The sequence below is a fragment of the Gorilla gorilla genome, chromosome 7 (genome assembly GCF_029281585.2).
Source record: "Gorilla gorilla gorilla isolate KB3781 chromosome 7, NHGRI_mGorGor1-v2.1_pri, whole genome shotgun sequence".
Lineage (NCBI taxonomy): Eukaryota > Metazoa > Chordata > Mammalia > Primates > Hominidae > Gorilla > Gorilla gorilla.
In genome coordinates, this window is record NC_073231.2 from 78,935,327 (window position 1) to 78,948,930 (window position 13,604).

Sequence of the window (13,604 nt, forward strand, 5' to 3'; positions counted from 1 at the left end):
CAGGCCCCGGACATCAGTATTAAACCATCCTTAAGTGATTCTGGTGCCTTTTCTCCAGTAAGAAGAACCAGCCCTGTATTTTATATTTAAGAAAACCTGCGCAAACAAATGACTTGCCTAGATTTGGTTCAGTGGTACCAAGATTTAGTCACCAGATAATACAGTTTCAGAATCCTATGGCTGGAAGAAGTTTACCAAGTCATCAATTCAGTAGTTCATCTTACAGCGGAGTGTAAACCATGCTTTTCAATTATTTGCGGTTCTTTTACTGTATACCCTGTGATGCCCTTTTAAGTTTTTTTGAAAATACTGTATACTTAAAACTGAAGTGAAACATTAAAATTTCTTATTAGAATTATTTTTCAGTCTTAGCTGAAATACAATATTGTATGAAAATTTGCACTGCATTATTAGTTTTTTTTTTTTTAATCTAGTTGATTTTCAACTTTTCTTTTTTAAAGGCATCTCCTTGGAAACAATGCCATCTTTGAATGTGAGAGATAAACCTAGTTTCAGCATGTCTGCAGCAGAGACCAGTACATCAGGCTTATTCCCACAGGAAGCCTCCTAAAGCCTGTGGTGCGGCAACCATTTCCAGGACTAAATAATAATGTGTCAGATGCCTGTGAGTGGACTGCCTGGCCAAATGACTCATGAAGATATTCACGGAAGAATAGTCAAAAACCAAAGAAAAGGCATATTCTAGAAGCACCTTCAATTCCATCGAGGATTTTTGAGCAGCTGAAGAAGAAAGTTCTGAAAATATGAGTGACAGGACTCCAGCACATTTTTTTAGTTGTTTCTTACATTATCTTTGTTAACCCGTCCGCTTTTGTGTATAATATTGAGTTATTTTCCACTACTGCAATGGCTAGTAATTTACTTAGGCTCAGAGTTTTACTCTGTATGGACAGAGAAACAGGAGGTAACAACAGTGGGAGAACAAATAGGAACAGTTCACTGGGATGTTGGTCCCCAGAAATTGGCTTTCATTGAATAATTCCTAAAGGGTGTTGTGTGCTGAATTGCTTTTTCATAGTGATGTGCTGCTTCTTGTTCATACTCTTATGACTTTAATTTCACCTTTATCTACTCCCAGCCTCTGTATATGCCTACATTTTTAAAAGTAATTTTTGGCACTGAAGATCTGATTACCATATTTTTTCAGTTTAAAAATTATATCTTCACAAATAGACCATTGGTATAGTTGCATTCTACCCTAGGTTATTTATTCTAGGATCAAGAATAGAACAATTTCTGTTCTTTCCAGCATTACTCTTTACTATTCATATGTTCTTGTTCAGTGTTTTGTTGTTCTCATATTCTAGGTGGAAATGAAGGGTAATCTCTATGTTCTATTTTCAGTTTTCTGGGAAACCAGAAAAACCTGGGTAGTAGAAATGTATAGAAAATTTATGAGGTCTCTTAACCATTGTGTTAAACTTGCATTAAGCTTCTTTTTTAGCAATATCGATGTCAGTGTTACCTCTTCTTTCCTTTTTATTTATTTTTTTTGAGACAGAGTCTCATTCAGTCGCCCAGACTGGTTGGAGTGCGATGATGCGATCGCGGCTAACTGCAACCGCTGCCTCCCAGGTACGAGTAATTCTCGTGCCTTGGGCTCCCGAGTAGCTGGGATTTTTAGTAGAGACCAGGTTTCACCATATTGGCCAGGCTGGTCTTGAACTCCCAACCTCAGGTGATCCACCCACCTCAGCCTCCCCAAAGTGTTGGGATTACAGGCATGAGCCACCATGCCTGGCCCCTTTTGTTGTTTTGAGGGGCAGGCAGTAAGAAGCAGGGATTTCTTCAAATGCTAGTAAGCACAAAGAGAGAGAGGGAGAAGTTTTTGTAAGTAACGAACAGGGCCGGGCATGGTGGCGTGAGAGGCCGAGGTGGGCAGATCACGAGGTCAGGAGTTCGAGACCAGCCTGACCAACATAGTGAAACCCCCGTCTCCACTAGAAATACAAAAATTAGCCAGGCATGGTGGTGCACGCCTGTAATCCCAGCTAGTCAGGAGGCTGAGGCAGGAGAATCGCTTGAACCTGGGAGGTGGAGGTTGCAGGGAGCTGAGATCACGCCACTGCACTCCAGCCTGGGCGACAGAGTAAGACTCCCGTCTCAAAAAAAAAAAAGAACAGTTGATCATTAAGGCCATTAATGTGCATGGACAGTTTGTTGCCCAGGTTGGAGTGTGATGATGATGCAATCTCAGTAAATATAAACCTACTCTGTAACCTCCACCTCCTGGGCTCAAGCAGTTCTCGTGCTTCAGCCTCCCGAGTAGCTGGGATCACAGGCATGCGCCACTAAGCCCAGCTAATTTTTGTATTTTTAGTAGAGACGGGGTTTCACTATGTTGGCCAGGCTGGTCTTGAACTCCCGGCCTCAAGTGATGCACCTGCCTGGGCCTCCCAAAGTGCTGGGATTACAGGTGTGAGCCACTGCACCTGGCCCAATAGACACATTTTTTTTAATAAGTAGTTTGTTGATTAGAACGAAGAGCACTTGCCATAAGTGCATGTCATTGTTTTCAGCTGTTATGGCTAAGTCAGTTAACCTCATCAACAATTTTTTCTTCTGTAAATTGAGGACAATTTTTGCTTTTATGAATGAAGTCTTACCCAGCAGGGAGAAATATAAACAAAGGAACATATTTTTAATTTAATGAAGCAAAATTCCATACATCATTTTGAAAATAGTGTTTCTTTCCCTGATAGGCCTGTTCTGCATCATTCTTTTAGCTTCCTTCTGCCCTGTTTATCACTTGGTCCCACTTCTATATTTTTCCTCTTCGGTCCAGAATTTCTTATTTAGTTTCTTGTATTTTGCCTACTCCCTCCCTTCTCCATGATTCAGCCTAGTCTTTCCGCCCTCTCTGGACTTGGGTGTGCCTTCCTCTGGGCCACCTCGTCTTTTGCTGCTGTTAGCCCTCCCGCCTGCGCACCTGCCACTTCACCCTCGCCTGTGGTCCACTCGCGTTCCACTCAGCCCGGTCAGTCCTGCGTTGTTCTTCTCCACTGCCTTGGTCTCCCGTGTGTCTTATCTAGCTCTGGTTCCTTCTCGTCTCCACATTTATTTTGTTTTCTTCCTGTGCTTGTTAGTCCTTGTGCACTTGGTCCTTGAGCTCTTTTTCTATTAATAGGTATTACTAGATGGATTTGTTGTCTGCCTTTACATAGAACACACATCCTTACTGTGCATTTCCTGGGTAGCCAGGATGAATCAATTATTATTAACTTTCCTTCGAACATTGAGCTTCCTGTGTTTTCTGTTTCTAAGAATTAGATTAGTATTCTAGAAGACTAATACTACTTTAAAGACAGTCAAGACAGTCATACGCTGCCATTTCAGCCCTTTATTTAAGAGTTTGTGACATTTATCACTCCCTTGAAAGATTAAAGAACACCCAAAGCAAGTTTGGGGTGGAGGTGAGGAAGGCAGGAAGAGAAAGGTAAGTGCTATAAAAGGACTCATCGTTAATTTCTAGAAATTGGACTGAGATCTGAAAGCATAAGCCTTAACATTTTTTAGATAAAAGGTCCCTGAAAAGAATAAAAAGTATCAGTACTTCCGTTAACTAGCTTTAGTATTGGGTCATTTGTAGTTTACATTCTCCTTTAAGTTTTAAGACCTTCAGTAGTTAACAAAGCAGACAGAGACTGGCCAGGCGCAGTGGCTCACACCTGTAATCCCAGCACTTTGGGAGGCTGAGTTGGGTGGATCACAAGGTCAGGAGATTGAAACCATCCTGGCCAACATGGTGAAACCCAGTCTCTACTGAAAATACAAAAAAAAAAAAATTAGCCGGGCGTGGTGGCAGGCACCTGTAGTCCCAGCTACTCGGGAGGCTGGGGCAGGAGAATTGCTTGAACCCGGGAGGCCGAGGTTGCAGTGAGCTGAGATCGCGCCACTGCACTCCAGCCTGGGTGACAGCGAGACTCTGTCTCAAAAAAAAAAAAAAAAAGCAGAGACTTAATCTTGTAAATATTCATTTTATTTTTGAGAGGCTTAACGTCTCCTTAAATATTAACCTATGTCATTTTGTAATTATACTGTAATAGTGTCAGAATGCCATTAACAACCAACCCTTTTTGTTTCTTGTGTGGGAAAGCTCATAAATTGTGTGGTCTTGCCCCTCTGGACCCTGTAGTTGTAGCATTGTGAAAATGGAGCTTTTGGCAAAACTTTGTATTATGCTGTTGACTCACATTGTCTCATATTTTTCCTTTATTCTTCTATATTCTATGAATATGGTGCTGTCCTGTCATTTAATTATTATAATATATGTGAACTGCTGGAGGTAGACTGATGTGAGTGCAGTTTTTCAACTTAAAAACCCTTATATATCACATTCATGGTGTTTAAGATATAAGAACAGCCCTACAAAGAGGGGATGATTGTATTGAAGATTCTTTCTGCTGAGCCTGCCTTAATTGCGAGGGTGGTTGTTTGGGTATCTTAGAGCTAAAAGAATGGCTAAGAGTCCATTAATGGTCCTGTAATATTCACCATCCCTGAGCAGTTAGTAAAGAATGGCCACAAAGCCACAGTTAGGCTACTAGCAAGGAACTTATGTAGATGTGCTAGGTCCGGCCTGTGTTCTGGAACTATAGAGATGAATAAGGTATGGTCCTTTCTCTCTGGAGGCTCACAATTGAATAGGGAATATTAATACGTGAATGATAGCAGTACAGTGTGGCAGATGCTAAAATATATGTGTGTAGCAGCTATTAGAGGAGAACTGATTAATAGGGAGAGTCTGGCTGGGCTCAGTGACTCACCCCTGTAATCCCAGCACTTTGGGAGGCCGAGGCGGGCAGATCACTTGAGGTCAGGAGTTCGAGACCAGCCTGGCCAACATGGTAAAACCTCATCTCTACTAAAAATACAAAGAAAATCAGCAAGGCGTGGTGGCGGGCATCTGTAATCCCAGCTACTGGGGAGGCTGAGGCAGGAGAATCCCTTGAACCCGGGAGGTGGAGGTTGCAGTGAGCTGAGATCATGCCACTGCACTCCAGCCTGGGTGACAGAGTAAGACTGTCTCAAAAACAAAACCAAAAATACTAACCATATTACTTTATAGTCAGTCACCTCACCCTTTTTTTAGTTAAAAGAAGTTTATTTAGCCTGATCAGTTTACCAGATGTCTTTTTTAGTGACTTTTGTGTCTTCCATAAATCCATTCTCAAAATTTGCAACAGTTGAGCATATTTGACCAAAATGTGCCACAGGCTTCTGAAGCCTGTTCAAGAAAAAGCATGTCAACATTATTGGAGTAGGTCTTCGCAATGACTACTTTTGGGAAGATTTGAGTAAAATTTATGGATACAGAAGTTTTGGAGTATGTTAGAAAATTACTAAGTATTTTTATAGTTGTAATCCCAACACTGGGTTATATATATTTAATACCAACCTGAGTATATTTTCTGAATAATATCTGTTTTGGAGACTTGGACAAAGTTAACTTTTTTGCTTTTTTAAAAGTTGCTGTTTAAATTAACTTCCTGCATTTCTAATGTAGAAAAAATATGGCACAGTGATTTGAATTTTGTTTATGGTTTATTATCTTCCTAAATTATCAGCTCTTTAAAATATGGGTCTCTGGCCTGTATACCATCTGATAAATTAGGTTGGGTAAATTTTTCACCTGAAAAAATTCATTCTTTTGACCCAGGTTGTTTGGCTTGGAAAAAAAAAATCACATACTCATTGCATGATTAAACTTGTCCATCAGATTGTGATTTTGTGCGTTATGAGGATTGTAGCTGGGGTAATTTTAAAATGTTGGTATTTGGATAGAACTGCCAGCCCAGGATTTTGATAAAGATCAAAATATATACTGTATCTAAACTTTTTTAAAAGTTATTTCACTGATAATCAAAAGGTTTAAATAAGTTTAGTGTATATTTTATGATTAGTATTATTTTGTATCGATTCAGAGAGAGGAAAACTGCATTCCCATAGAAAGGGAGACTTGGTGCATTAATATCCAAAGCTTAGTTTAAGCTGGTGATGATTAGAAAAGTGGCTTTCATTTGTGTTCTCTGGAAGATTCTCAGTAGTCCTGTGGGCATGTGAACAACAGCATGTGTCATCTCCATAATGTATGTCTTGTTAGCAGAAATGTCTGAGGCATTGCTGAGATGTAGGATGAGCTGAGGTACTGGTTTTGTCTTTCATGGTTCCCTATTATGCTTTTTGAGAAACTGAGCTTTTCCTGACAGTGTTTAGTTTTTCTTGGCTATTTACTAATGCTATTAATAGTAACAGTTTCCATTATGGAGCCTCAGTAGGTTCTTGACATACATTAACCCATTGCTATTATGTAATTTTCTAATAAAATGATGTGATAAAACATATTTTCTTAATATACTCATAGAATATGTGATTATAAGTAAATAAATAGATGTTGGGGTAGTCCTCCAGATTGGTTGTATTACATTTTATTTTTTAAAAAATTCTTTTAATTTTAAAATTTCTTATTTATTACATTTAAAAAAATGAGGAAATGGGCCAGGTGAGGTAGCTCACACATGTAATTACAGTGCTTTGAGAGGCCAAGGCAGGAGGATCACTTGAGCCTTGGAGTTCTAGAGCAGCCTAGTTAACATAGCAAGACTCCATCTCTTTGAAAAAAATTAGCTGGGTGTGGTGGCATGTGCCTGTAGTCCCATCTACTTGGGAAAGTGAAGTGGAAGGATTGCTTGAGCCAAAGAGTTTGAGGTTATGGTGAGGTACGATCACACCACTGCACTCCAGCCTGTGTGACAGGGTAAGACCCTGTCTCAAAAAATAATAATAATAATAGGCCGGGCTCGGTGGCTCATGCCTGTAATCCCAGCACTTTGGGAGGCCGAGGCGGGGGGATCACCTGAGATCAGGAGTTCGAGACCAGCCTGACCAACATGGAGAAACCCCGTTTCTACTAAAAATACAAAAATTAGTCGGGCATGGTGGCGCATGCCTGTAATCCTGGCTACTCGGGAGGCTGAGGCAGTAGAATTGCTTGAACCCAGGAGGCAGAGGTTGTGGTAAGCCAAGATCGCACCACTGCACTCCAGCCTGGGCGATGAGCAAAACTCCATCTCAAAAAAAATAAAAAAAATAAAGAGGACATTGAGGCAGGATATGATGGAATTACCCAAGATCGTGCAGAAAGTAAATGATTAAGCCAGGATTTTAATCTAAGTCTGATTAAATCCTGTGCTTTCAACCACTTTACTGTACTGCCTTTTCAAATATTTCCCCTTGAAAAAGTAAAATTTGGCTGTTATATAAATGCATATTCTTTTTTCTTTTCTTTTTTTTTTTTGAGATGGAGTCTCGCTTTGTCACCCAGGCTGGAGTGCAGTGGCATTATCTCTGCTCAATGCAAGTTCTCCTTCCCGGGTTCACGCCATTGTCCTGCCTCAGCCTCCTGAGTAGCTGGGACTAAAGGTGCCCACCACTACGCCCGGCTAATTTTTTTGTACTTTTAGTAGAGACAGGGTTTCACCGTGTTAGCCAAGATGGTCTCGATCTCCTGACCTCGTGATCTGCCTGCCTCGGCCTCCCAAAGTTCTGGGATTACAGGTGTGAGCCACCGCGCCCTGTCATATAAATGCACATTCTTTTGAGCTAAGGAGTACTCTATCAATATCCTATGGTATACACCTTTTCCAAAATAACATATCTTTGTTCCTGGTTGTAGAAGTAATGAGGTTCAGTGTTAAGAGCAATCAGTGCTTAGTGGTAATAGAAAATCAGGTAATACAGAAAGGTATAAAGAAGAGAGCGGTGAAAATGACTAGTAATTCTACCACCCAGAGGTTAACATTTTGATGTATAGTCTCGCTGACTTTTTGGTGTATAAACACATACACATGTTTTTAAAATACAAATAGATTTATAATAGGCATGTTGTTTATAATTCTAATTTCATTTATTATATTTTGGCCATTCTATGTCATTATACATTTATATCTTCATTCAAAATTTTTTCCTTTATTATTTTTTTTGAGATGGAGTTTCGCTCTTGTTGCCCAAGCTGGAGTGCAGTGGCGCGATCTCGGCTCACCGCAGCCTCCACCTCCTGGGTTTAAGCGATTCTCCTGTTTCAGCCTCCCGAGTAGCTGAGACTACAGGCATGCGCCACCACGCCTGGCTAATTTTGTATTTTTAGTAGAGATGGGGTTTCTCCATGTTGGTCTTGAACTCCCAACCTCAGGTGATCCGCCCTCCTCAGCCCCCCAAAGTGCTAGGGTTACAGGTGTGAGCCACTGCATCCGGCCTTTTCCCCATTTTTAAAAATGAACTGTTTTTAAGAAAAGTTTTAGATTTATAGAAAAGTTGCAAAGATTAATAGAGCTCCTGTATACTCCACATCTAGTTTCTTTTTTTTTTCCTTAATTTTGAAATGGAGGCTTGCTCTGTCGCCCAGGCTGGAGTGCAATGGTGCGATCTTGGCTCACCGCAACCTCAGCCTACCCAGTAGCTGAGATTACAGGCATACCCCACCACACCCGGCTAATTTTTGTATTTTTAGTAGAGACAGGGTTTCACCATGTTGGCCAGCCTGGTCTCACACTCCTGACCTGGTGATCTGCCCGCCTCCGCCTCCCAAAGTGCTGGGGTTACAGGCCACCACACCCGGCCCACTTTTTTTTTTTTTTTTTTTTTTTTTTTTTTGAGACAGGCTCTTACTCTGTTACTCAGGCTGGAGTGCAGTGGTACGAACTCAGCTCACTGCAGCCTCGATTCTCAGGCTCAAGCAGTCCTTCCACCTCAGCCTCCCAAGTAGCTGGTACTACAGGCACACGCCACCATGCATGGCAAATTTTTCTATTTTTTTGTAAAGGCGGGGTCCTGCTATGTTGCTCAGGCAGTTCTCAAACTCCTGGACTTAAGTGATCCACCCACCGTGACCCCTCAAAGTGCTGAGACTACAGGTGGAAGCCAGTGCACCTGTTGCCAGTTTCTCCTATTGTTAACATTTTACATTCATGTCATACATTTGCTAAAATTAATGAACCAATATCAATACATTATTATTATTATCACCAAAATTTCATACTTTATTCAGATTTCAGTCATTGGCTGTGACAGTTTCTTTTTTTTTTTTTTTTGAGACAGAGTCTCTCTCTGTCGCCCAGGCTGGGGTGCAGTGGCGCAGTCTTGGCTCACTCTGCTGGGGTCGTGTTTGCCCAGCTTCACCACTGCAGAGTTCCTCCTTCTTACCTGTTTCTGTGCTTCCCTCTTGGGAAGGCAGCCCACGCTTCAGGAGTGGGAAGTTATGCCTACCTCCTTGAGGGCAGAATATCTATGTAGATGATTTGGAGTTCTGTACAGGAGCTGTATCTATCTCCTCCATTTATATCTGTATATACTCATGAATATACCCTGGGTTATAATTCAATGCTACTTTATTTATTGCTCAGATTGTTCTAGCTTTTGTCGTTGGGAGCTGTTTCAGTTGGTTCCTGTGCCCCCTTGCCATATCCCTATCATCGTGGGTTTATATCTTAATTTTTTAAATATCTGCATGGTATTCCATTGTAAGAATGTACTCTACTATAATTTAACCAATCCCTTATTGATGGCAATTGAGGTATCAAATCAGTTGTAAACAATACTGTGATAAGCAGTCTTCAGAAGACATTTATGAAGATTGTCGATCATGTATTCAGAAAGGTCTGCCCATTTTACTTTCTTTTTTTTTGAGACAGAGTCTTGCTCTCTTGCCCAGGCTGGAGTGCAGTGGTCCAGTCTCAGCTCATCGCAACCTCCACCTCCCAGGTGTAAGCAATTCTCCTGCCTCAGCCTCTTGAGTAGCTGGGATTACAGGTGATCTCCACCATGCCCAGCTAATTTTTGTATTTGTGGTAGAGACGGGGTTTCACCATGTTGATCAGGCTGGTCTCAAACTCCCAACCTCAAGTGATCCACCCACCTCGGTCTCCCAAAGTGCTGGGATTGCAGGGGTGAGCCACCGTGCCCAGCCATTTTACATTTCATGTGATATGTGACTCTTAATAATACGTAAGCAGATTTCGAGGCGTGAGCATTCTCACGAAAAATAGAGGTGTATCTGTCACCAGAGTTGCCTCCCTTCCTTTTTCTGTATTTCCTTTAGTGAGGGATGATGGTGGGTGTGGCACCAGCAGTCCTAAAGAGCTGCTTTGAGATCACACTTGTCTGAGACACCTGTGCCTTTTCAATATAGAGTCAGCTACTGTAGACAGCTAACAAAAGATGAACTAAAACTCAATTCAGAAAAAAACAAAACAGCATTCTCAGAGTAAAAATATTAGACCTGGAAGCAACCTTAGAAGTCATCATGCTTTAGCAGTGGATTTTAGAAATAGGAAACTTTTTATTAGGTGAGATGGTTTGCCTGGGATTACGCGGTAGCAAAAGCATTTAAGAATCTGGATTTCTGCCTCAGTCTCAGAATTTCTTGTTACATGGGTATATTTTATTTTATTTTTATTTTTATTTATTTATTTATTTGAGATGGAGTTTTGCTCTTGTTGCTTAAGCTGGAGTGCAATGGTACAATCTTGGCTCACTGTAACCTCTGCCTCCCGGGTTCAAGTGATTCTCCTGCCTCAGCCTCCCAAGTAGCTGGGATTACAGGCGCTCGCCACCACAACTGGCTCATTTTTGTGTTTTTAGTAGAGACGGGGTTTCACCATGTTGGCAAGGCTGGTCTCGAACTCCTGACCTTGTGATCTGCCCGACTCGGCCTCCTAAAATGCTGGGATTACAGGGGTGAGCCACAGCGCCCAGCCTACATGGGTATATTTTATATCTCATGCAAGGATATGCACAATTTTTTATGTTGGAAATTTTTAAGCCTAAAGACAAAATAGTGTAATTAATCATGTCCCCACCACCCAGCTTTATAAATTTGTGGCCAATCGTGTTAAAACTTCTACCCACTCCCCCCACCACCATGTTATTTTGAAGTAAATCCCACATATTAAATCACTATAAATATTTCAGTATATTCAAAAGGAAAAAACTTTTTTCAAAGCATAGCCATAATACCATTTTCATATCTTAAAAGCCTTTCTACTTAAGAATATTTAGTTGTAAAAATTTCCAGAAGTTGTGTTTATCATGAATTAAAATGTGGCTTTAGTGAAAATACAGTTCCTTGGTATACTCTCCCAGCAATTAGGGAGAGATTCTGTCCACCAGCAGAATGGCCTGGGTTACAGCTTTTATCAAAATCTGCTGTCTGAGGGTCTTAGTTGGAAGTAATAATCTCCTATTTGAGTTCTTCGAGGCCGAAAGATTGATAATGACTGTATGGCCGATCTCTCCTAACTATATATTGTTGCTTTTTTACCTTAATTAACTCTTAAGCTTTGTACGTGAGGAAGAAATTCCAAGGACATATCACAAGAAGAATTATTTTTCAGATTTCGCCACTAGCCGAAGCCACGGATGGGAATGTGGTGGTGGAGCTGTTCCACTCAGATCTTCTGTGAGGGATTTCTGAAGGTCAAGTAAGATTCTTACGTGTAATTTCCTGCATTGGGACTTTACAAAGCTTCTAAGAAAACCAACATGTTGATTTTGCATTTGTTTTTAAGAAGATGACTTCAGAGGAAAGAATACCCCTGATATCAGAGATGAACCCAAAGGCAGAATGGACAGTGCTTATTCTATTTTCTTCAAGCAGCACATTAAGTGGATTACTTGACTGTTGATGACTTAAAAGGATGATTAATACTCTTGGTGTTTTAAATATTGTCTTTTCCTGGGGTTTCACTTGATCTTTAAGTGAGATACTAGCCCTGTCTCAAAAACTTTATAACCAGAACAGCAAATTTCCTTTTAAATACCCATTTACTTGCATTGAATTTATGCTATAATAGCCTCTGTTTGTTCACATACTGTTAAAATATGCAATTTATTTATTTATTTATTTAATTTATTTTGTTTTTTGAGACAGAGTTTTGCTTTTGTTGCCCAGGCTGGAGTGCAATGGCACAATCTCAGCTCACCGCATCCTCCACCTCCCAGGTTCAAGCGATTCTCCTGCCTCACCCTCCCTAGTAGCTGGGACTACAGGCATGTGCCACCATGCCCAGCTAATTTTGTATTTTTAGTAGAGATGGGGTTTCTCCATGTTGGTCAGGCTGGTCTCGAACTCCTGACCTCAGGTGATCCGTTCGCCTCAGCCCCCCAAAGTGCTGGAATTACAGGCGTGAGCCACCGCGCCCGGCCAAAATACGCAATTTAAATGTCTAAATTGGAGATGAGGTGAAAAAGGCAGAAATTTTCCTCTTGCTTTTTGTAAGCAAGATGAAACCAAGCTTAACTGCATGATTTTATTTAAAACTTTTATTGGAAATATTCATTTGCTAGCCAGTATTGTTCATTATATACAGATTTGTGTTTTGCTCTAACCTAAGGTTGGACTTTTCTGCCTTTTGCTTTTGACAACATTGCTGACTTTCCTTTTCCCTATTTTCTTTCTTGAACAGGCTTTGTTATACTGGATTAGCTTTTTTCCCCTCCCATTTTGAGCACTCTCTTTGTATTATTTCTGAATTTTAGCTTTTATCTACTTATTTCCATTCAGTGAATACCTTTTCAAAAGGAGAAATCAATGTTAGTTTTCTTTTTGTTTTTGAGTAAAATTTGAAAGATTAATAAAAATAACCACAGTTTCAAATATATCCCTGGTCAAGCATATTCAGTTATTGTAGGCTGAAGTATATTATGGATTTGAGGTTCTTGGGAGACAGTGTTCAGCCCGTATGCTGTATGTGAATTGTGGGTATATTTAAGATTCAGTTCTCTAGTATTTTTACCTACTCTATCTGTTCTAAGCTACTTTTTTTTTTGAGACGCAGTCTCCCTCTGTCGCCCAGGCTGGGGTGCAGTGGCGCGATCTCGGCTCATTGCAACCTCCGCCTCCCAGGTTCAAGTGATTCTCCTGCCTCAGCCTGTGGAGCAGCTAGGACTACAGGCATGCGACACTACGCCCAGCTAATTTTTGTATTTTTAGTAGAGACGGGGTTTCACCATATTGGCCAGGCTGGTCTCGAACTCCTGACCTCGTGATCCGCCCGCCTCGGCCTCTCAAAGTGCTGGGATTGCAGGCATGAGCCACCGCACCTGGCCTCTAAGCTACTTTTAAAACCCCTTTTTGCTGGGAGCAGTGGTGCATGCCCGCAATCCCAACACTTTGGGAGGCCAAAGTGGGAGAATTGCATGAGGCCAGGAGTTCAAGACTAACCTGGGCAACACAGAGAGACCCCCCCCCCCGCCATCTCTACAGATTTTTTTTATTATTATTATTAGCCAGGTGTGGTGATGCATACCTATAGTCTTAGCTACTCAGGAGGTTGAGGCAGGAGGCTCGCCTGGGCCCAGGAATTCAAGGGTGTAGTGAGCTATGCTCGCACCACCACACTCCAACCTGGGTGACAGAACAAGTCTCTAAAGAAGAGAAAAGAACCCTTTTTGCTACAATAATACCTTTTTTTTTGAGATGGAGTCCTGCTCTGTCGCCCAGGCTGGAGTGCAGTGGCACGATCTCAGCTCACTGCAACCTCCGCCTCCCGGGTTCAAGTGATTCTCCTGCCTCAGCCTCCCAAGTA

General features: G+C 41.3%; 1 protein-coding gene across 6 annotated transcripts in view; it reads left to right on the forward strand.

Moving 5' to 3' along the window:
- Positions 1 to 13,604, forward strand: part of SLC20A2 (solute carrier family 20 member 2) — a 125,955-nt gene that overhangs the window by 5,892 nt on the left and 106,459 nt on the right. The window contains exon 3 of one of the 6 annotated variants that reach the window (XM_055349183.2): positions 462 to 925. The exons of the other annotated variants lie outside the window; for them this stretch is intronic. The gene's annotated coding sequence lies outside the window, so the exon portion shown is untranslated. The remainder of the gene's footprint in view (positions 1 to 461; positions 926 to 13,604) is intronic. 6 annotated transcript variants of the gene reach the window in all.